Source organism: Python bivittatus, unplaced genomic scaffold (assembly GCF_059951505.1).
Source record: "Python bivittatus isolate LINGU-HERP-01145 unplaced genomic scaffold, Pbiv_v1 ctg000220_np1212, whole genome shotgun sequence".
Classification (NCBI taxonomy): Eukaryota; Metazoa; Chordata; class Lepidosauria; order Squamata; family Pythonidae; genus Python; species Python bivittatus.
In genome coordinates, this window is record NW_028277048.1 from 21,633,186 (window position 1) to 21,655,950 (window position 22,765).

Genomic DNA, 22,765 nt, shown 5'->3' on the forward strand with positions numbered 1-22,765 from the left:
AACCCCTGCTTCTGGTCCTGTAATTGAGAAAGGCTATCTTTTTCCAGCACTGCCATCAAATACATGCTTCTTTTCTTTCTTTTCTTTTCTTTTCTTTTCGTTTCATTTCGTTTCTTTCTTCAGTCGTTGTGCTGTTGCTGAACTACAACTCCCAGCAGATGTAGAGTATAGTCAATGGTGAAGAACGCTGGGACTTTTACTTCAACCACAGCTAGATCCTATAGAGCCCTCAAACTTGTTTAGATGAACTGCAGAAAAGGAAGGATTCCCAACCCTTGGTACCTTTTCATTGAGAAGATCAGTAGTGGTAGGCCAAACAGATCATTTCCTGCTTCTGATCTTCCCTTATAATGAACGACAGCATGCACCTGTTTTGGATCTGAGGGTTGCACTTGGTCTTTAATTGGCAGACTGAAAGCTACTTTTCAAGAGTTTTGTGGTCAGGCCAAAAACTAAAATTGTTTAAATTTATTTAACACCATGATTACTCCCTGAATTTTCTCCTTCTGTCATGTTAAAAATCAAGAGTTGTTGCAACTTTTGAAAGTCTTCTGAGAAGGGCACATAAAGTATTGGGGTCACAGGTTCTGTAACTTAGCCATATATGATGCAGCTACAAGAAAATGGCTCATCTATTCCAGAATCCCCTCTTAATTTATTTGGGGGAATAATGACCCAAACAAGCCTAAACTAATCTTCCAGCTGAACCTACCTTACACCCGTCAAACTGTCTACATGTAGACTCCTCCTCCCACAACTGCAGGAGCAGATTTTTCTCTCCCTGTGAAACCTGCAATGCTGAGCCACCAGCCAGTGACAGGACCACTGGGAATTTGACACAAAGGATGAGGCAGCAGTTGGAGGCCTGCTGTCTATAATTGCAACAATGATAACTGGAATATAATGGACAAAGGGAAGGCATCAATTCTTTTCAATCTTTTAAGGTCCAAAGCTTGGAAAAGACTGTTGTAAGGAAAGGTAATGTAGCTTGTTTAAGAAACCAAGGACCCAGAACAGCAGAATCCAGCAGCCTTATATGTGGGGAGGAAGCAGCATAGGGACTTTCTGAGATGTTAAAACATTACTGGCTACAAGTCAGAGATCTCCCACCCTTCTTCAGCCCTGCCAACCCTCTCAAAAGAATGATGCAGCAATCCTCTTCCTCCAGCTCAATTGTGTACATTTCTGCAACCAACTTTATCTCAGGAGCTAGCGAAATCCTAACCCTGATCACATATACTATCTAAATATTTTCATATATATTAGGCATAATTCACTATTCAGAACGCACAGAGGCAAAATACCATGCCCTTGACAAAGAGCATGACAGGACCTGATTAGCAGCTACTGTTTTTTAAAAGAGTTTTTATCCAAGAACACAGGAGCTGCAGCTGGAAGCAACAGGAGCTGCAGCCCTGAAATGAAGCATGCAGGAAACATAGCTCTAGAAGCAGAATATTAGACCTGGCTAATCTAAGAACTTCATATGATTTGACTATTCCAAAGATGGATATATCCTTTGGTCTCTGTAGCTGCATCAGGTTCATGTGGAAATCCCAAACAGCCACTAAGTAAATAAAATAGGATAGCAATTTGCAGCCAGTGTTTCTGACAGATAGGTAACCTGAATTTGAATCTTCATGTTATGTACAAAAGGCAAGAAAAATATTGAACCTACTGCTCCTTCCTTAGAGTTAATATACTGTAAATAATTGGGTGAGTTCCTAGGGACCCAAGAAACAATTTCTTCAAACCATCCCCACTCATCCTCATGAAGTTATGCATTGGTAACACTGCTCCCCACATGCTCTAGATCTAAGTTGGGGGTGGGGTTGTTTTTTAAACTTATCAGAAATACTTCAGCTTTGAACACTTTGTTCTCAGGCCAAATTCTCCTTTTCAAATTTTGGAAAGGAATGTTTTTTTCTAAAAATACTCCAGAAATATGAATACTGTATTAGATATCCCTCAGTATCAATATATGTTGGCAATTATTTCAAGAACATTTGAAATAATCTGCCAGAAAAACCAAAGCAACCGTTTCATCAGGTTGAAGTACTGTTGGAAAAGAAAACAATAGCTGAAAGACCACGTATTTGGATGTTTTTCAACTTCACTTCACTTTATTCTATTTGATCATTCTACATCAATTGTTTTAATTCCAGGTGGTTGTGATAAGAACTGTAACTTTTAAGAATTCTTTTTCCCCTTCTCCTTCCTCATCTGTTTTTCTTATGTGCCATGACTTTTAAATTTTATTCCTGAAGGCAGGTACTACAGACAGTCCCCTACTTACAAACTTTCAAGTTGCAAACTTTCACCGATACAAACAAGATGGACCAGGAAGTCAGGAGGAGGAAAAGGGTTAGTTTCCAGTGTGCTGCAAACTAATCCTTTCCTGCCTTCTCCTGCCTTCTGGGAGGTTGGAAGCTTGTATTGGAATTTACAGTGCACTTTGGGAGGGTGCAATCTTCAACCTTCTTCCTGCAAGGCCTTGCGAAGGGCCAGCAGTTTTGCCTCCCGCATAGCTGCCCCCTACGCCTAGGGAGCCACCACTGCCTCTCCTGCCTTGCCTGACAACAGAGCACACGCGCCCCACTGGCTCGTCCCACTGAGCTCTCCAGTCTGCAAGCTATCGCTTCTCATGTTGGCAGCAAAAGACAGGACTCCTGTACCCACACCACTGCCCTGTTTCTTGCCTCCTCTTCTTTTTCTTTTTTTTAACTTTTGACAGTACTTTTTACTTGGTTGGACTTACGAACAAAACAGACTTACGAACAACCTCTTGGAACATAACCTGTTCATAAGTAGGGGACTGTCTGTATCTTATATTTGATCTTTGTTAAGTCACTCTAAGACACCTATTGCTTCAAGAAGCCTGGTTTCCTTACATTTGAAGGAAATGTAATCAAAGCAAAATGAATTGGTAGAAGCATTACTAAGAGGAAGGTCAGTGAATAATCAAAGGTTAAAAAAATGGTTGATTTTAAAAAACGTAAGTTTCTAAATGATATATAATTCAGTATTACAGAGATCCTACAAATTTCACTCTCCAGCCCAGCTAATTCTCACAAGTAGCTAACAGGGCTGTGCGGTGTTTCAGATTCAATTCCTCAAAGTTGCTTTGGAGCACTTAGGATGCAAATACAGCACCTGTCTTCAAACAGCTGGATCTTTTCTTGTTATCGTTGGTAGCTGTGCAGTGTTTCTAATGTGTTTAGAAAGTGCTGCACAGAAAATGTTATCAACTATCAACTCTGCCACAGCTTGGACTATATCACTTCAAGCTGTACTAGGTACAGATCCAGATGAAAAAAAATGATGATACATGTGTTGCAATATCATGATGCAACCCCTGGCCTTTCATACTTGCATTGTGATGTTGGATACAAGTAGGTAAGTAATGTGATTTGCAGCATGACATTGCAATGCAAGTTTTGTCATTTGTCATCCCTTGCCTATGCATGTCTTGCACAAACGAATGTTGTTGCATGCAGTAGAAATCCTTTTCCACTTTCTCTTGGTTTCTGACACTTCACGAGGTATTGCACTGCAGACTTATTCTTGTGTTTTCTTATATGCTTTCCTATAAGTTATAAGTTACCTCATAAAAGCTAGAAATTTGCCTTTTAAAACTTGCTTTAAGGGGCAAAGTGGACATTACAAGCAAATGACTATAAATGGAAAGTTCAATCAAGAGAGATTTGGAATTGGAGAGTTGAGAAAGAAGAAATGTGGTACCTTCCTCCAAATGCACAAATTTGTTCCAATGCTCACTACTCCATGATGGCTTCTGGAAAGCTCACATATGGAAGGTCACGGCAGGAAAATAATTGTTGGGGAACAATTCAGGGAAAGGATTAAGAATGTTAAGAATCAGAATTGCAGCTTCTCAAGGCTTCTTTCTCGCACCCATTGATCAGTAATGTACATGTCACAGACACACATATATATCCATTTTGCTTGTAGCGTGCACCTAAAACTCTGAAGACCAGATACAGAACATCTGCACCCTGTATAAACCAACTTCTAATGCTATATACTAGCACCTCTGGCCTTTTTTTTTAAGGCAACAGGCAAATGCATCAGTGCCAAATTATTTCTGAAAACTGGCAAGAAATCCCTCTCCTTGACAATGAGAGTGCAGGAAATTAATATCACTGAGGAAACGCACCCTGGCCTTTGGCAATACTTCTGTTGAGTTGGCAGTAATTTTAACCCGGCATGCATTCAATCAGAAGCCGGGGGGCAGAGACCAAACTATCTGGGGCAGCTGAGTCCTATCAGATATCATCCAGACCCTGGGGCCATTTTGCTGCTTCAAACTGCCATTTGCCTCAGGTAGCAAAGGGGAAGGAGTTTTATTAAAATTCCTGTGGGGAGGTGGAATGTTTCTTTTAAGAAGGAAGGAAGGAAGGAAGGAAGGAAGGAAGGAAGGAAGGAAGGAAGGAAGGAAGGAAGGAAGGAAGGAAGGAAGGAAGGAAGGAAGGAAGGAAGGAAGGAATCAGACCCAATACTCATTTACTACTTATTTCTGGTTTGTGAAGTCTCCTATCAAAAGTTCTGGAGAGAAAAATCACTAATGACAAAGATGGAGACTTTGCCATACGCATTGAGCTCCCTGACATCATAGCATAGCAGTTTTGCTATGTCTGGCTAGTCCGGCACACAATCTCTTTCTTATGAATGTGTGTGTTTGATCCATTTATTTATATACAGTACTGTCCCTCTCCTGAGATTTCAGGAAGTTTACAAGCATAAAACACTATAAAGTGCCGTGAAATACTGCATACAAAAACACCTGCGCTATCAAACCCAGGTTAACAAGGTAAAATCCTTGCCAAAAACAGCAGCTAAGTATTATCCCTACAATTCAAAAGTTTGTCCAAACAAGATCATTTTACCCACTTTGCAGAAGACCAATAGCAAAGAGACCAAGAAGCTCTGGGGACAATTATTCCGAAGCGCTGGGGCCACTTCAGGGAAGGCCTTTCTTTAAGTCCACGTCCCCTTTACTTTTCATGGGGCCGGGACCCTTTGGTGACTGCACAAGATTGGCAGGATCTGTTTGGAGGGAACGGTTTCTTTCCCACTACTTGGCATCTTGCCCCTGTTAAGGAATTCCAAGATGGCGCTGGTTCGGCTAAGTCTGACCCCGAAATAAGAGTTTCCAAATTTCACTTCATTGCCCAGCAACTGTCCCAATTAACAAGACAATGGTAGGAAAATAACCACTATCTTATTCTGCCATTGTAAACCATAACCATTTGATCAAACGTGGCGCCTCACCAGCAAACAGGCTGAGTAAAGGTCCCCTGATACAAAGGCACCTAAAATTTTATGCCACAGAATATGCAAATACATTGCATCATGGTTTCCAAGGTAAAGTGGGGCTATCTCCAGAAGTAGCATGTTTTACTACTGACTTTTAGGTTTCAAGGCTCCCCTTAACTGTCATGAACTTTATTTTTACCTAGAGGTAACCTAACTGATGCCATCTTCAAATTCTCTAGCGGTCTTAATTATGAGAATATTGGGTTTGCTGTATGGAAAAGTCCTCACTTCCTAAGGAATTGGCATTTTGACCTTACGAGGAGCTGAAAATGAACAAGCAAGCAAATACATGGCAGTTAAAACTGAAAGGTCACTACAGTGGTAGAAACTGTTATTCTTGGCTATTGCCTGATTTCACTATGGCAACCATGAAGTAACTTCATTTGCATATTATTTAGCATAGGAGCAGAAGTTACTTTCTATTAGGGGAACTTCACCCAGCCTGGTGCTGGTGAGGCACCACATTTGATTAAATGTTTCTGGTTAACAGGGGCTGAATAAAGTTCTTCTTCTTGTTGTTATTATTATTGCAGCATTATTATTATTATTATTATTATTATTATATTCCACCTTTTTTATAGGTAGCTCAAGATGGCGAACACACTTAATTCTCCTGCCTCTTATTCTAGCTGTTTTCCTACTGTTGTCTGCTTAATTGGGACAGCCTCTGGGCAACAAATATTTGCTAATTATGATTTCAACGACACCCGCTTCCTTCCCTCAAGGCACGATGGTCACCAAATGAGAGGGTTGAGAAGGGTTCCTTTCTCCATTTTGTGGGGTTTCCCCACTTGCCGCAATCTATTGGAAGATGGCTCTTGTCCCCCCCAACCTTTCCATCTGAGCTTTTTGTAATGTTTGGTGCAGAGAGCGCAGAGGCTGGGCAGGTTTTGAGCTACGTTGCAAGGACCCTGTGAGGAGCAAGCCCAGTGCCCTTCTAACCAAAGGAGAAATGGAGGAGGGAGACCCTCCTTTAGGCCTGGTAGACTTCTAGGGCATACAAGGCTAACAATCTTCAACCACCATTGTGAGAGGTGGGCCATGGAAATCCCTGGATCAGCTGTTTAAACCAATGTTTCTCAACCTTGGCCACTTGAAGATGTGTGGACTTCAACTCCCAGAATTCCCCAGCCAGCCACGCTGGCTGGGGAATTCTGGGAGTTGAAGTCCACACATCTTCAAGTGGCCAAGGTTGAGAAACACTGGTTTAAACTGACCTGTGGCTTAGAGCTGGGATGGATTTGCCTAAAAAACAATACGACTCATAACGACAACACGAGGTGAAAGGTGCTCACACGTAGCTAATGTATTAAGCTTGTTTGAGCTCCCTAATTATGGTTCTGCCCTTATTTTTCATGCCCTTGAGAGGAAGAAGGGGTAAACCAAGGAGGTTTATAGATCTGAATCAAAGCAAACCTGCGGTTTTCGTTGAAGGGCTGGTTATGTTGAATCCGCTGCTCAGTTTGTGCTAATTAGTTTACACAGTGGGTTTGTTCCTTCCAGGAAATGTTTTTTTATGTATATGAACATAGTGCTGTCTGTGTTTGCCTGCAGCTCTTTGTAATAATATTAGTAAATAGTAAATAGCTTACCAAAAAAAACCCTCGGTTTCTTTCAAGAGGAGAAAAGGAAGCAAGACTATAATAAAGGAGAGCTTTAAGCCCAAAATACATAGTAGCAATTCAATACAGTGGCATTTCATCCTACCACCTTGGATTCAAAAGCACACTGTACTGGAGAAAAGGTCACAGGGACAGATTCCCTCCCATATGAAAAAGCAACAACTCTTTGTTCATAGAAAATGAACACGCTGGAAATAATACTATCCTTGGACTCCTTTACCTAGCATCCCCTTTTTAAAAGGGTGCAGATTTGGAATGGGGAATGGCAGATACAGAGTATAGAAACAGCCACTTTGTATTATATTTCATACACGCACACACGCACACGTTCAGTTAGTTAGTAATACATTTTTGTTGATCTGACCTCTGCAAAAGAGGATTGTAAACATGGGTTTAAGGCTATTCCAGAATGGTGCTGTTCAGAATTGAGCTATTCCAGAAGAGCTACCCTAAATTTAAACCTGTGTCCAAAAGGACCTGGATTATCATCTGGCAGACAGGCTCTCTTTGAGCACACCCATATAAAATACTTGGGCAAAACAAAGGAAGGTTTGATCAATGGCTAAACCTACTGCCCTATCATCTTTCAAACTTGTTTCCTCTGCAGCCCCAGCCCTCAACCTGGCCCTGCTTAAAGAAAATGACTGGTTGTTTTTTTCCCCACCAGCTAGTGATATTTGATAGGAGGAGAAATAAAGACAGGAATTCACCAAATATTTTCCTTAAGTGAGTCTCCCTCATTGAAACTGTAAGGACTGCAGTGCTCTCTAGTGAGGCAGAATAGAGCTCGGTTTGTCTAGCACGCTGGCATATTGTTCTTCTGCCACAATGGCCAGGCAGAAAACCATTTCAACACAGCCATGAGGAAGAGTCGTTAGTGTGGCTAGTCTGCATAAATATAAATAAAGGCATTACTTTAAACGATGTGCCTTGATTTGTAACCAGGAAATCTCTGGATTAATCTACCACTTCTATGAAGCCATGGGGAATTCCAAAGTTACTGGACAGTGATAAGGAATTTCCCCTTATTTCAGTTTAAATCTGGCTTCGTATTTTATGAGCTTTCTCAACATTCTGAGGAAAATTGCATTCTGTTCTCTTCAGGCCATAATGCTCATGCGTAGATGAGATTGTCATATACCTGCATCTTTTATCATACTTCTCACTGGGAAGTGTAGATTCAAATTATTTGCTCTACCCTCGCTCTATTGTGCCAGCCATTTTTTAAATGAATGTTGTCAGATACTAACTTGATAAATCCAATATTGTATGCATTATCTTTTCTATATTCAACAGCATCCATCATGGGTTTTTACAAAACTATTTGCAAGGAATTTTATGTGTTGGAACAGAAGGCAATGTTATAGTGACAAAATATGGCTTTATCCAGTCTTTTGATATGAATCTTGTTTTCATAATTGCAGCCAACATGGCAAATAGACATGTCAGCTGGAGATTGAGGACAGGAGTTACTGAAATATAGAATAACATTCTGTGAGGTCAGATTATTTGTCCATTTAGTTCAGCTTTGTCTGCTTGGAATAGCAGTGAGGTCTTTGATACCATCTGCTTAAATGCAAGTTCTTTTTTTAACAAAAGAAGATGTCAAGAGTTAAATCTAAATTTTTTCCCATGCAAAGCAAATGTTATACCATGGAACTATAGCCCCTCTCCTATGTTCTGTACCCAAGAGGAAAGAGTGAACTATAGGTCCATTGACATCTCATTATAGATAGTAACTGAGGATGAATGTGTCAAAAAATAGAAATTGTAGGGGAAAAATGCTGATATAAAAATTGTGACATTTCAAAGTAAATTTATAATTGGTCCACACTGGATATATGGAGGGCACCAGGTTGAGGAAGCCTGTATCTTACAAATGTGGGGATACAGGAAAAGATCACAACCAAGAGGAATATCTGGTCCTCTGTTTCACTAGAGAAGCATGGGAGTTTCTGTAAAGGCAGGGAGAGGACAGAATACAAAGTACGTTCTTGTATGACAACCTGAAGGATTATTAATAACAGAGACTTGATCCTTCTAAAAATAAACCCTGTTTTATATTGTCTAATTGTTTGTATGGAGATGAAGAAAATGAAGATAGGACACTACTGCATACAGCTACTAGATCTGGGCTGCAAAAATCCAGAAGACTGCTAGATGGCAGTTTGTCCAAATTCTTGCAACCCAGATCTAGTAGACCTACTACTACATCTTATCCTGTCTTGTCTATTTTATTCTACTGTAGGTGTCACAAGTGTCTCAACTGTGGGTTAAGCAGAAGGTATCTATAGATATGTAGGCCTATCTATAGGCCTACAAGCTACAGACTTGACATTAGTTAATACAGCTTGTACAAACCTGGTGCCCTCCCAATTTTGGGGGGCTGAAATTCCCAGAATTCAAAAGCAACATACCTGAAGGACAGGAAAACTAGATGAAACTGTCTTGGTTTCTTCCAATGCAGCCCCCTGGGAATTTTAGTTCACTGAGGAAATGTACAGAGAGGACAAGCAGTTTCACAGCAGCAGCAGCAGAGAGCTGTTCTATAATTTTTAGGATTTTAGCGGACTGAAAAGCCATAATTGTTGAAGTAGCATGAAAGTTTGCAGTGTAGATATACCCTGAGTTCTGATAATTACTTCTCTATACTTGGAGATAGATTAGATTAGATCTCCAAATATATTCCTGGCGATGCATTCACTGCATCCAATTTGCCTGCTGAATGAACAAAACTTCTGAAAAATTACTAAAAGCAAACTTGATGCGTGCAAAGGGCGTATTACTCCACAGCAGATATTTAATAGTGGTCAAGATGGTTCTTCAGGAAAATACCAATGTAACTCATTTTAGAGAGGTCTTTTTACTTTTTGAGGTTGTTGATGTCATTTTCAAGGCCCCGCCCCCAGAACAGTATCCCATGATGCCTTGCAGAACTCAGCCTTCCTCCACAGCTCAGTCTAGTTCCTTCTAACAGTGCTGCTGTTGCTAACTACAGCTGTAAGAATAAGCAGACACATAGTTATCAGTATCTTAACAGGAATGCATTCTGTTCCTTCCATATCCCAAGCTCAGTCCTGGCTTTATTATGCTGCATAATATATGAAACAATGGGACTGACCACCAAAGGTGAGGAGCGCTCCAGTTCAGGCTGCCAGGTGACCATACCCTTTTTTCATTTCAGTCCCATCTCCTCTTTTTCCTATCCCACTTTTCCTATTTTCCATTTCAAACAGCAAGTCAACATTCCCATACTCGCTCATCACTGAGTTGTTTTAGGAATTTTTATAACCCTTTTTTATACTTCTGAAAAACTTGGGGTTCTCCCAGTCTTGGTGCTATCTCCCATAAGTGTTAATAATGTGATTTTTATAATTTAGGGCCAAGTGTCTGAAAATAAAATTGCTATTAAAATAAAGGACAATTTCTCAAACTCTCTCCTCTTGTCAGCCTAGCATGGTAGTCCAGATAGGAAGCGTGACCAGATGGACTAATTCTACTTTATTGTAAGGTTACGTGAACAGAATCTTGCAAGTCTGAAAGTACATGTCTCCCTGCCTCGCCTTTACAGCCCAAGAAACTAGGGAGGGTCCCTTCTGAGCTGCTTACCCGACCCACATTCCTTTTGTGGGCTAAGCTGCCTCTTCTCTGACTGACCATTCCCCTGGCTGTGGTCCTTCCCTCTGCCTCCCAAGGTCATTCCCACATACCATTACACCTCTAGATGTGTTGACAGCAACAACAACCATGCTACTGGAGGAGGGAAAAGGATGGGCAAAGTTGCAGTCCCATAGAATAGTTTTGAGAATATTCAGAACTTAACTTGTTTGTTTGCTCTTCAAATTGAAACATTTCTCAATCACCATTCAAAATGTTAAAGCATTTTTTAAAAAAGAAAGAGAACAGGATTGTAAAAAAGGAATGAAAGAAACTCATTTTGGCTGAGCTAAAAGTCTATCTGAAAATCTGAAAACTAAACCGTAAGGAAATCAAAAGCATCTAATCCTTACAATCTCAATTAAAATTATCTGCCTAAATCTCAGTGCAGAGTGGGTCCTAAATGTGCCTGCTAAGAGAGAGAATTTTATAACTTTGGGTGAGGACTGAGAAACTTTATATTTTGTGCCTGCCAACCTAACTGTTCTCTTGGTGAGAACATCCATAACTGTCTGTAATGCATAAAAACACTGGTGTTTCAGAAACATGCCATTCTTAAGAATCAAAACACCAGCAGAAAATCTTCAGTTATATTTACATATATTTACAGCACTGCCATATTCCCCAGATATCCTGTTGGGAAGCCAGCAAAAGAATACTACTGAGTAACTACAAACTCCTCATCTTCTTTTCAAAACTGGCATAATATACAGTGGTACCTCGTGTCACAAACTTAATTCGTTCCACGACTCTGGTCGCGACCCAAATCAAATTTTCCCATAAGGTTCAATGTAAATACAGTTAATCCATTCTGACCCCTACAAATGTGGTTGCCAACCGATTTTGGTTGTGACCCGAATCAAATTTTCCCATCAGGTTCATTGTAAATACGGTTAAACTGTTCTGAACCATATGTATTTTCTTTTTTAAACCACAAAAATATGAAACAAAGTACAGTACAGTACAGTATGAAGAGAGAGAACGCTAACCTTGCTCGAGGCGACTTCTGGCGTGGAGGACAGGAAGGCGGGTGGGGAGGCAGTTATTGCTTGGAGGGAGAGTCCCCCTCCCTACAGGAAGCCACGACCACGTGTCACGGCAGGGAAAATGGCCACGGATCCTGTTTGTCACCTGATGCGGAGTTCGCGGACGGAAGCAAAATTTTGCGAACGGTGCTGTTCGTGACCCGAATTGTTCGTGAACAAAAGCATTCGTGACCCGAGGTACCACTGTACTATTAAATTGGCATAATATAAATTTGTACCTTTCCACTCTATTGAATGCCCAGTTGAGTTCATTGGGACTTGCTTCATGTATAGCAAGACTGAAGAACATGAAGAATTGCTGAACTACCCCTGGTCAGGCTAACGTTGAAATAATGCTGGGAGTAGAAGATATGAGCAGGTTCCCAACCCTGCTATATACAACTGTGTATGAAATAACATCTTGGGTTGTACATCAGACTCATCCAAAGCCTGAATTCTGAAGCACATAGTCATAATTTGGAACAGATTGACATTCACAGGAGGCAAAGCATGTTAGCCTTTCATAAGGCTCTGAAGACCTGGCTGTTCCCCCAGGCATTTGGGCCAGGCAGTTAGGTGAGCTTTGTTAGTGATGTGGCTTTTTGTTTGGCTGGGGGGGGGGGGGGGCTACTGTTTAACCCTGTCATCATGGTTTTATATTGTTACGGTGGCTTTAATCTTTATACACTGCCCAAGTCACTGCTATGAGATGGGTGGTTCTATAAATCAAATAAGTAACTAAATAAAGACAACTTTAGCCCGCCCTGTCCTAATTCAAAGCTGTCTGCGAAGTTCAAGTCTTTATTGTCATTGTAGTCACTGCAAATACTGTGGCAGGTGCAACATCAACAACAACATCAAAAGGACTATTGTGTAAGGGAGAGGAAGGAAACCGGGTTCAGTAATTAACAGTAATCTGTTTTCATCTCAAAGTATCTCTTGGGATAGGATCACCAGCACTCAATAAGTCTTTTGAGGGATGAAAAGATCTTCGGAGGATTAGTTTTATCAGTTCCCTCCTGCTTATGGTTTCCAAGTCTCTTGTCCTTCGCAGTTTGATGATGCTGTTTTTTGAACTGAAGCTATAGGAGCTATTTTTGCTGCAAATCTTACCATATTCTGTCTCCCCAAAAAAAGTTGTGGGCATGGCTTGAGAAAGCTGAAATTTGATGTGTTTTATCCCTTCAGAATACTTTTCTCATTTTTAACTACTTTCTCTCTTTCTCTTTCTCCCTCAAAGAATGACTCTTTGGAAGAGGGCAGTGCAAAGGAGCACTGAACTAGCAAACAGAAAAACCACTCTTCCTCTCCACATAAGACAGGAAGGCTACAATCAGTTCACATCAGCTGGAATCATGGTGGAGTGCGTATGTGCGTTGTTGTTTTCGAATCATAACTGGGAAACATAGAAACGAAACAGTTCAACTGTTGGATTCTCAAAAAAAGATGAATGAAATTAATGAATCAGATGTGGAAGGAAATGGCTAGGGAGCAGGGCTTTCCAATATGGAATGCTGCCATACCACTTGGATCCCATTACACCCACCTGCATTGCTTTCTTTCCAAAAGTGTCCCATAGATGGCAATCAATATCCAGTGCAAGCTTAATATGGAGGAGTTCCTGGTAATCCCACAAAAGGTGGACCAGCTCCCGCTTTGTTTTCTGCATAGCATTCTGCCGATCCACCAGTTTATCTCCTGCATCTTTGACAGCTTTCTCTCCATGTTCTTCATCCTCAGCTATCACTGTTTGAAAATGGGAACACTGCAGTGAAAAGAACGGACAAATCGTGGGTGTTACAGCAAGGATCTATTTCACTAATGAAAAGCCATTTAGGTCCTTCAGCTCTTTAAAAGTATGATTCATCTGGGATACATTTCTGTGCACTTCACTGGTGTGTTATGCAAGGCTTAGGTGCAACCCAAGTCAACTGCAACTTTGAAAAAATGTATGAGGTTTGGTGACAAAAGCATTAATTAATGTGGTATGGCTGCAACACCTTGACAGGAACAGGGCTGATTGCAAGATACTGCCTATCATCTCTTGCCTCCTTCATGTGCCCCACCTCATACACCTCATTCTGTCATAAACTGAGTTGAATAAAGTTTTTTTTTTTAAGTGAGGAGCTGAATCACAAACAGCAAATTCAACACAAATTGAATTGAGGGATTTTGCCATAAAGTATTATTGCAGAAAAAGACAGGCACCCCCCCCCAAAAAAAAGCCCCAACCCCCAAGCCCTTCTGTGTTCATTTTTAATTATCCTAACGAGTTAAGTTAAAAGTATGTTTCCAGTTAAAACAAATGTACCCAAATCACTGCAATATTTGCCCATTGCCCAAATTGTGCCCATGCTCAGTTTCTGCTCTCAGTCTTTGAATCAGTTGATTCAGCTCAGAAATCTGTACCTTGGAGTTTTTCAGAGCATCTTTGTGCTTTCCAGCAGTGAGCTGAAGTTCCTGAACCTGATTTTATGTGACATAAAGTTATAAGAGGAACCAGGAACTAACCAGATCTAGCTACCTGAAACAAACAAGTATGGGGCCCGCCAATGACCCCTAAACTAACGTTGTTGGTCTTTATTTATCCAGAGTACATACTGTATGCTTTTCATATAGCCATGTAGATCCTCTCCCATGTGAAGAGACTCCCTCTGCAGGAAATTCCACATTCAATCCCTGCATCTCCAGGTAAGAGGAACAAGTCATCTACGATAAGCAAGACTCTTTCTTCCTTATGAACTGGAGGGCCACTGCCAGCGAGAGTACGTAACACTGCCTGAAAGGACAAATGGTTGACCTTGGTCCTGCTTAGCTTCCTGAGTTTCAAAAGAGGTCAGAAAATTCAAAGATCTCAAACTATTTTCAGTTTTAAATTCTGATTATTTCTACCCTGAAACACCTAATGTCCCAAAGTAGTCAGTATGTTCATTATCCTCTTTTTTGTAAAATACGGTGACATTTTGTTTGGAGCCTTACCCAAGGAACAGATTCAAGCCAGTGGCATGCACCTTGCTCTGGTACAGGGTGTCAGTTTCAGCTCGACTTTTATTTGCCATTTCTTCATACAGGACTGAGCTTTAACTTCAGTAGAAAGAACACTGAAGTCCAGGTCCCAATTGTTGTCCATGGAGAAAATGATGCTGGTGTCATTTATCTTCCCATACATATGGGCTACCTCCTATATGTCACAAAAATCTTAATCAGTGAATATCTTTTCCTGCTGGTAATAGAGATGAATAACTCAGTTTTAGTCCAGTCCGTGCCACTTTTGCACATGTTCACATAATTCCATCCAGTTTCTGCATTTTTAAAAAAGGCACAAAGTTGCATTGAAATGATATTATGTTAATAAAGTTATGTTAATCCATTGATTTAACACCAAAATGGCCTGGATTTTGGATATCCAGGACCATCTTCTCATAATAGATGGATATTACAGGGCTCACAATATTTGAATTTTAAATGCATGTTTTGTTGCGGGTCTGTTGTTGTTGTTCAGTCGTTAAGTCGTGTCCGACTCTTCGTGATCCCATGAACCATATTGCGCCAGGCCTTCCTGTCCTTCACTGCCTCTCTGAGTTTGCTCAGTTTCATGCTCATTGCTTCAGTGATGCTATCTAACCATCTCATCCTCTGCTGTCCTCTTCTCCTTTTGCCTTCAATCTTTCCCAGCATCAGGGTCTTTTCCAAAGAGTCCTCTCATTGCATTAGATGACCAAAGTATCTGAGCTTGAGCTTCATTATCAATCCTTCCAATGAGCAATCAGGGTTGATTTCCTTTAAGATTGACTGGTTTGACCTCCTAGCAGTCCAGGGGACTCTTAAGAGTCTTCTCCAGCACCACAGTTCAAAGGCATCAATTCTTCGGCGCTCAGCCTTCTTTATGGTCCAGCTCTCACAGCCATACATTACTACTGGAAAAACCATAGCTTTGACTATGCGGATCTTTGTCGGCAAGGTGACGTCTCTGCTTTTTAATATGCTATCTAGGTTTGCCATAGCTTTCCTCCCAAGGAGCAAGCGTCTTTTAATTTCATGGCTGCAGTCTCTGTTTGCGGTGATCTTGGAGCCCAAATAAATGAAGTCTGTTACTGCTTCCATTTCTACCCCTTCTATTTGCCAGGAATTGATGGGTCCAGATGCCATGATCTTAGTTTTTTTAATGTTGAGTTTCAAGCCAGCTTTCGCACTCTCCTCTTTCACCCTCATCAAGAGGCTCTTTAGTTCTTCTTCACTTTCTGCTATTAGAGTGGTATCGTCTGCATATCTGAGGTTATTGATGATTCTCCCTGCAATCTTAATTCCGGCTTGTGATTCTTCCAGCCTGGCATTTCTCATGATGTACTCTGCATATAGGTTAAATAAGTAGGGTGACAGTATACAGCCTTGTTGTACTCCTTTCCCTATTTTGAACCAATCAGTTGTTCCGTGACCGGTTCTAACTGTTGCTTCTTGGCCCGCATATAGATTTCTCAGGAGACAGGTAAGATGGTCTGGTACTCCCATCTCTTTAAGAATTTGCCACAGTTTGTTGTGATCCACACAATCAAAGGCTTTTGCATAGTCAATGAAGCAGAAGTAGATGTTTTTCTGGAACTCTCGTGCTTTCTCCATAATCCAGTGGATGTTGGCAATTTGATCTCTAGTTCCTCTGCCTCTTCGAAACCCAGCTTGTACATCCGGTAGTTCTCGGTTCACGTACTGCTGAAGCCTAGCTTGTAGGATTTTGAGCTTAACCTTGCTAGCATGTGAAATGAGTGCAATTGTGCGATAGTTTGAGCATTCTTTGGCATTGCCCTTCTTTGGAATTGGAACATAAACTGACCTTTTCCAATCCTGTGGCCACTGTTGCGTTTTCCAAACTTGCTGGCATATTGAGTGCAGCACTTTAACAGCATCGTCTTTTAGTATTTTAAATAACTCAGCTGGAATACTGTCATCTCCACTAGCTTTGTTGTTAGCAATGCTTCCTAAGGCCCACTTGACTTCACTCTCTAGGATGTCTGGCTCAAGGTCAGTGACCACACCAGCATGGACATCAGGGACATTAAGATCTTTCTTGTATAGTTCTTCTGTGTATTCTTGCCACCTCTTCTTAATCTCTTCTGCTTCTGTTAGGTCCCTGCCTTTTTTGTCCTTTATCATGCCCATCTTTGCACTAAACGTTCCTTTGATATCTCCAATTTTCCTGAAGAGATCTCTAGTCTTCCCCATTCTATTGTTTTCCTCAATTTCTTTGCATTGTTCATTTAAGAAGGCCTTCTTATCTCTCCTTGCTATTCTCTGGAAATCTGCATTCAATTGCTTATATCTTTCCCTTTCACCCTTGCTTTTCACATTCCTTCTTTCCACAGCTATTTGTAAAGCCTCATCTGACAGCCATTTTGCTTTCTTGCATTTCTTTTTCTTTGGGATGGTTTTAATTGCTGCCTCCTGTACAATGTTACAGACCTCTGTCCACAGTTCTTCAGGCGCTCTGTCTACCAAAGCTAATCCTCTAAATCTATTCATCACCTTCACTGTGTACTCACAAGGAATATGATCTAAGTCATACCTGAGTGGTCTAGTGGTTTTCCCTACATTCTTCAATTTAAGCCTAAATTTTGCAGTAAGAAGCTCATAATCTGAGCCACAGTCAGCTCCTGGTCTTGTTTTTGCTGTCTGTATAGAGCTTCTCCAACTTTGGCTGCAAAGTATGTAATCAATCTGGTTTCGGTATTGAGCATCTGGTGATGTCCATGTGTAGAGTCGTCTCTTGTGTTGTTGGAAAAGAGTGTTTGCTATGACTAGCTTGTTCTCTTGACAGAACTCTATTAGCCTTTGCCCTGTTTCATTTTGTACTCCAAGGCCAAACTTGCCTGTTATTCCGATTACTCCTTGACTTCCTACTTTAGCATTCCAATCCCCTATGATGAAAAGGATATCTTTTTTTGGTGCTAGTTCTAGAAGGTGTTGTAGGTCTTCATAGAACCGGTCAACTTCAGCTTCTTCGGCATCAGTGGTTGGGGCATAGACTTGGATTACTGTGATGTTGAATGGTTTGCCTTGGATACGCACTGAGATCATTCTGTCCTTTTTGAGGTTGTACCCCTTTACTGCCTTTCCCACTCTCTTATTGACTATGAGTGCAACTCCATTTCTTCTAAGGGTTTCTTGGCCACAGTAGTAGATATAATGGTCACCTGAATTAAATTCACCCATTCCTGTCCTTTTCAATTCACTGATTCCCAAGATGTCGACGTTCAATCTTGTCATCTCATGTTTGACCACATCCAGCTTGCCTTGGTTCATAGATCTTACATTCCAGGTACCTATACAATATTGTTCTTTACAGCATCGGACCTTCTTTTCGCTTCCAGATAGATCCAAGCTGAACGTCCTTTCGGCTTTGGCCCAGCTGCTTCACTCTTTCTGGAGCTACTTGGAATTGCCCTCTGCTCTTCCCCAGTAGCATATTGGACACCTTCCGACCTGAGGGGCTCATCTTCCAGCGTCATATCTTTTAGCCTTTTAACATTGTCCATGGGGTTTTCTTGGCAAGGATACTGGAGTGGGTTGCCATTTCCTTCTCCAGTGGACCATATTTTGTCAGAACTCTCTGTCATGACCTGTCCGTCTTGGGTGGCCCTGCACGGTATAGCTCATGGCTTCACTGAGTTACGCAAGCCCCTTCGCCACGACAAGGCAGTGATCCATGAAGGGGTGCGGGTCTGTATATAATCTTAAATCTTGATGATGATAACAACAGTGTGACAATCAGCAGGCCAGGGAGATGTGGCTAGGCCTCCAGGTTTGTCAAAACTTTCTGTCCTGGTTTTACCTAGTGGCAAGATGGTTGATTCAGTAATCAGGCTACCATCACCTGTCCTTCTAGAAACCAATTGGCCAGGTCTAGGGCAAATAGGACTCACCAAACACCCTCTCGCTCCTAGATCATCTTCCCTTTGGATTATAGGAAGATTCTGAATTATATCACCATCTAGGGAAAAAGAATCTGCCAATCATTCCCTTAATGTGGAATGGGGTGAGCTACAGCTGGGAGAAACTGGGTTTTGACAGATGGCTAGAGCAGCAGTTCTAATAATCTGTCAGAAGTCGCGCTGGATTTACGCAAGTGTTTTGCATTGGCTCATTCAAAAGGAGCTCAAATATCAACAGATAGTTGGGCTTCTCTGGGATGTAGCTTCAACCCTGTTCTGGAATAGCACAATTCCAGAATTGTTCTGGAATATTACTCTCTAGCATTTCCAGAATTGTGCTGTAATACCCATATCCTGAAGCAGTACTGGATTAGCAGTAGTCCAAATAGCAGAATAGCACCAAACCCATGTGTAGTATACCTGTTCATAGCACAAAGATCAGCAATATATACATTTGCACAAATACAGGACCGCAGCCTCTGGTAGGGGGAGAGAACCAGCAGAAAATTGCCAAGTAAAGAAAATCTTCCTAGAGTAGAGCAGAAAACATGGAACCACATCCAAAAATGTTGCCTAGAAAACTCCATGAACTTATCCATGTCATTGCCAGGAGTCATGACTGATTTGAAGGCAAAAAAAAAAAAAAAGTGTGATCACACTTGGAATAGCATATATAATTCTAGCCATACCATACTGCAAAGTTGGATGGTTGGGAGGATTTGGGAGTTTAGAAGACGGGAGGGAAAGGGGTAACATGAGAAAGAAATAAAAATCATGCCTGGTCTGGAAAATGTGTAAGTTTTTTCTTCCTCTGCTGTTGGAATTATCCTTTGAAGCTAAATATAGGAAGTTTGAGGAGTGATGAAAGGAAGCATTTCCTTACCAAATCATGGTTAAACTAGGAGATGTGTTACCATCAAGTATAATCTTGATGAAGAAACTAGACAAACTTTTGGAGAATAAGGGCATCAGGAGCAGTTATTCCACAATCAAATCTGATTGGCTACTGTATCACTCTGAATGCTGGGCAAGATGAGTGTTTGGTGTGATCCAGCCTAGCTCTTCTTATGGCAATTCTGAATTCAGATAGCTAAAAATTTAAGAAACCTTAGCCCTGTTTTTCTTTCACAGATTCATATAATAATTAGCCAAAGTGAATGCATACTGAACCATGGATGAGAACGATAAGATGTCATCTGGATTCTGAGAAGAAAGCCAGACAAATATTCATAATATAAAATACACAGATTAACCTTTTAAAAAATAGAGCGCATAATCATGGGCGCATCAGTCAGGAGTATTGCTAAATATTTTCTGTGACACAAACAAAAATGTTTGATCTTTGCATGCTTGTGGCTCAGTGACAAACCCACACCCCTGCCCACTAACAGGTGTGGCTAAGAACCTTCCAAAGCTTGTTTAACCTATCTTTCTGTGTTGTATTGCTTTTTCCTCCTGGAACATTATTTGTTTCAGATTTATTTCTCTTATGTGTTCATGGCAGAATAAACTAGTATGCCCAATTCATACAACCCTGGAAATTCAGCTAAACAGGCAGCTGAACAGGTAGGTAAGTGTGACTAGGCTAATTTCCCAATTGAACTATAAGCTTGGCTTAACATAATGTGCAAACAACCAGCATAATATTCAATACTGTATCCCACCTTGTCAGTGAAAGAAGCAAATTGGTCATTGAGGTTCTTGATTTGCTGTTCTTCTTCTTTGCAAACTTTCTGAATCTCAGGATCAATTTCCAGGTTAAGTGGTGCTAGCAGACTTGGGTTAATGATCACTTCTTGAGTGCCACCCACCAGAGCGGCTAAAAAAGCTGAGGCCATTTCATCCATTATCAAAATTGCCACCCTGACAAATCCACCCAAATCCATCTATCTGCCCAGGGCCACCACCAAATCCTCTTCCATGTTGTACCCCTCCTGGAAGCACACCCTGGGAAATGCTTATTGTCCCCCCAAGACTGTGGAGGTTTCTGCTATAAAAACCATGGTTTCTGCTTACTCCTTCCCTGCTTTTGCAGCTTGGAGAGGTTTCATTGCTTCTGTCCCCTCCAAAAATAATGACAGAGCCAGGACAGGACCCCTTCCCTCTTCCTAAAGCTTTTGCATTTAATTGTCGACTCACTGTAGTGTGATGCTAGCAGCCCACAAAGAGATATGCAGTTCTATAGTCTCCCCATGAAGTTCTCCTTTATATGACTACCCAAAGCAAGACTCAACTGGATGAGTGAAATGAAAGCAATTCAAACTATTCATGGGCTTGGTTTGTCTGGCACCAGCCCATTTTTACTTAAACCCACTAAATATTGCATTCACCCCTAGCTAATATGGATGAAATACCAAACATAACTTTCTCTGAGACTACCTAACACTCATTCCTAGCAGATCTTCACAAACACTTTAACTTCAAGAAACTGCCTCTATGTAATTAACTGACTAGATAGGTATTAAATTGGTCAACTATAAATCTTTTGGAAAGCTTTGAAATGTCTATTATTGATTTTCCTATTTTCTGCAATGAAGTCAGTCTTGACAGGTCTGACTAATAATCTATGGCAATGAACAACTATTTATGGCATTGATCTCTCTAGCCTTTCCTTCCAAAAGATATGTAGTAAAAATTCCTGAACTGATTTTTAAATGTCTGGTTGAAGATTGTGATAATTAGCAGTGGAATAGCATGTTTCTAAAGTAGCCTAATGATAAAAAATAGAAATATTTTTCAGGAGTTCAGGGTTTAGGAACCATGTATAGGTGGCATCCACATTTCCTTGACTGCTGTGTGCATGTTCATTAGAGTTTCTGCAAAAGATCCCTGTTTTACTGTGGTGTGGTGTACTAGTCAGGTTTTGGACTAGAAGGGGGTAGACCCAGGTTCTAGTCCACCCTCAGCCATAGAAGTTCATTGAGTGATTTTGGGTCAGTCATTCTCTCTCAGCCAAATCTACCTCATAGGGTTGCTGTTTTAGAGAAAATAGGTGGAGGAAATTCTATGTATACAGAATAAAATAAAAGGAAGGATATAAACCAAATCTATCTATCAATGAATGCTATAGGAATTCCCAACATTATTCACAGCAAGAAGGTTATGGATAGCAGGTTTTGTTCAACATAAGAGCGTACACTGGCTCTTAGGCCACTATAATGTACTATAATGGATTTTTCAAGTATTTCTATGAGCAACCACTAAGCTGGGATCCTTCCCTCTGCAGTTTGAAGCTCTTCAGAATATAATTAGTAAAGATTGGTAAATTGGTAAAGATTAGTGCAACATCACAGCAGAGGTTCAAGATCTAACTAGGGACCTCTAGAGATTGCATACTGAAATTGCATCCAGGTGATCTATGTCACCAAGGCGAGTCACTCTTAAGCCTTAAGGTGATGGAAGATTCATATTCCGTAACTGCTTCTTGACATGCTCAATTTCAGCATGTAATTTTTGGAGGTCCCAAGTGAGTCCTTGAATCTCTACTCTGCTGTTAAGCAAACCATTCTCATCTCTACTGTATGTTAATTCTGCAGGGCTTCAAACTGTTGGGCAGAAATTCTATGTCCAAAACCCAAACATGCAGATAACAGGAATTCTCTAAAATCTCAGCATTAACCAAATATATATGACAGAGAAACGTGCAGTTTAAGGATATGACAGCCACTGCAATGCAGCGTCTTCTTCAAGTGACCCAGGTAATTTTGGAGCCAAAGGTGAATTGACAGGAAGGTTCCTTCCTGTCCAGTCCACTTTTATTTATTTATTTTATTTATTTAATAGACTTGTCCCCACCCATCTCCCCACAATGGGGGACTCTGGGCAGTTTACATCAAATTAAAACCATAAATACATAATTAAAAGTTATAAAAAAGAACCACACTTACACAGATAGAAAAAAGATAAAAAATCCAAGAGGCCGATGGAAGCCACACCAGGCCACTAAGGGGCTAGCCAACCCCATTTCTGACAACCTCCCTCCCCACCCCAGGCCAGATGGCAGAGCCAAGTCTTCAAATCCCTCCAAAAGGCCAGGAGTGAGGGGGCCTGTCTCACCTCTGGGGGCAAGATGTTCCAAAGGGCAGGGGCTACAGCAGAGAAGACCCGCCTTCTGGACCCCGCTAGTCAGAGTTCTTTTGCCGAGGGGGTCCGGAGCATGCCCTCTCTGTGAGATCGGGTGGGACAGGTTGACATCGTGGGGGCG

At 41.1% G+C, this 22,765-nt stretch overlaps 1 pseudogene; it reads right to left on the bottom strand.

Moving 5' to 3' along the window:
- Positions 1-11,197: 11,197 nt before the first annotated feature.
- On the bottom strand, positions 11,198-20,859 carry LOC103051531 (keratin, type II cytoskeletal 75-like; annotated as a pseudogene).
- Positions 20,860-22,765: the final 1,906 nt, after the last annotated feature.